Genomic DNA, 2,502 nt, shown 5'->3' on the forward strand with positions numbered 1-2,502 from the left:
TTTTTGCTTAGGATGTTCTTGGCTGCACAGACTCTTTTTTGGTTTCATATGAATATTAAATTAGATTTTTCTAATTCTGTGAAGAATGTCAATGGTAGTTTAATGGGAATAGCATTGTATCTATTATTACATTGGACAGTATGGCCGTTTTCACTATATTGATTCTTCCTATCCATGAGCATGAAATGTTTTTCCATTTGTTTATGTCCTCTCTTATTTCCTTGAGCAGTGATTTGTATTCTCTTTAAACAGGCCCATTACTTTCCTTGTTAGCTGTATTCCTAGGTATATTATTCTCTTTTTAGCAATTGTGAATGGGATTTCATTCGTAATTTAGCTCTCTGCTTGTCTATTGGTGTAAAAATATGGAATGCTTCATGAATTTATGTGTCATCCTTGTACAGGAGCCGTGCTAGTCTTCTCTGTATCATTCCAATATTATTATATGTGCTGCCAAAGTGAGCACAACTTTGATTCTTTATTCATCATTTCATTCTCTAAATTTGATTTGGGAAGAACAAATGTGAGGCTAACATTGGGGATATGAGAAATTTTTCTAAACATTCCAGAAATTTATTTTCACCAAATTGTGTAACAGAGGGCACAGTGTGGACAAGATTTTTTTTAAAACAAACTTTATGAGTTTTGTAAGAATGCTGATACAGTATATTTTTATGTCAATATAATTTTGTAAATTAATGTTTATTTTTGTAGCAAATACAATATATAATTTTAATACACCACTTAACTTTGTAATTACTATTCTACCAAATAAATATTTATAGATATAGAGAAATAATAAATAATATGTGATCATAGAGAAAAATCAATGAAACTGGAATATAACAGATTTATTTTGTTTAGCTATGAAAATTGTGATCTTACAGACTGGGTCCTCTCAAAGACTTGCTATTATGGCTTTTTAAATTCTCATTATTTTTCATTTTGGGCAAAGGGATTTATTCTGCTTAGGAGACTATTTAGTTGCTGGATAGTATGGAAGTAAAGACTTTGGATAAGGCAATCTGGGACATCATGCCTTGGAATTTTTCCAGACTGTAGGCTTAAGTAAAGAAGAAAGATGTTCATATCTGTATGATGTATCACAGTTTACTAGCATAAACAAGAAAAGATTGAGAAATGGTCTCCATGTGTATTAAGCTCTGCTGTAACATTTGCTTATAAATACAAATTTATTCTGAGGCAATTGATATACTAATAAACAATTTTAGAATAATGCACATTTCACATTTGCTTATGCATTATTTCATGTGTGGGAAATTAAATGAATGTGGAAAATTGCTCACAACCAAATCAATTCACAGACACACATAGACACAAATATACACACCATACCTCTTAAACATCTACCACTGCCATTGTGTCACATGGTCTTACAGCATAACACTCCATCAAATTTCAGATTATCATCCATCCATCACTTCAGAATAACTCACAACCTGTAATCCTTCCACAGGTAAACTTCAAGTATTTTCTATATATTATGGATTTATTAAAAAATGATCATATGTAAAACTCTGGGACACTTAATTAGGATTCTGCATTTTAAAAATGTGTTTTTCTAAGTTTTTAACATTATTCCATAAGCCCCCTAGTTTTCTCAGTGCACAGTCTTGCATAAGAACTTATATTTTGTGCTAGAGCACAAACTGATTATAGCAAAACTGACTATAGAAAAGTACATAGATGTACTTTGCATATAAAATAGTAAGAGATTCCAAACATTTTCACAACTCAACTCAAATGGAAGAACATTAATAAAATAAATTCAGGGTTCCAAAATGGCAGCATAGAAGAAAACTGTCTTCTCTCTCCACAAAGAAAACCAAAACCAAATAAACAACATTGAGTTTATCACCAGAAATAACTCAGGGCTCAAAATGAAGAAAGGATAGTTTGTGGGGTCACAGAGAAGTGAAAATCTCTGAGCGGGTGGTAAGTGAATTGGACTTCCACATCCATAACGCTCGCACGCTCATTCTGCCCAGCACCAAGGGTGCAGAAAATTTTCCACCAACTCATTGTTTCTACACTGTAAAAAGTTAGATGAAGGTGAACAACCAGCTTCCCCATCATGTTCAGTTCCCTTATAGGATATCTATGCTGCCTTAATACATAGGAAGCAGTGTGAGTGCCTGAAGACAGTTGTATCACTGAAGACAAGAAGAGAAAATAGGTGAAGATGGGACTACCATCCTCAGCCCTGGAAACAAAAATAAGAAGGTAAGCACATACATAAATTAATTAATTAATTAATTAATTCAGAAATTAAAGTCTTAACTAAAACTTCCCAGCAGAAACATGAAAATATTCATATATAACTATCTGTCTATCTGCGAATGATATGTGATATGTGACATTTGATATATAGGTATAAATATATAAGTTTATACATTTATATTTATATATGTATATGCTATTAACTTGGTTACATTCATCCATGCCTATAAGAATAGAAAGAAGCACCAATGATCTTTTTAT

The 2,502-nt window shown here is 32.0% G+C and overlaps 1 non-coding gene across 1 annotated transcript; it reads right to left on the bottom strand.

Annotated features, from left to right (window-relative positions):
- Positions 1-359: 359 nt before the first annotated feature.
- On the bottom strand, positions 360-466 carry LOC126955935 (U6 spliceosomal RNA). The gene has a single exon (XR_007726197.1). It is a non-coding gene; the product is annotated as a U6 spliceosomal RNA (small nuclear RNA).
- Positions 467-2,502: the final 2,036 nt, after the last annotated feature.

Source organism: Macaca thibetana, chromosome 5 (genome assembly GCF_024542745.1).
Source record: "Macaca thibetana thibetana isolate TM-01 chromosome 5, ASM2454274v1, whole genome shotgun sequence".
NCBI lineage: Eukaryota > Metazoa > Chordata > Mammalia > Primates > Cercopithecidae > Macaca > Macaca thibetana.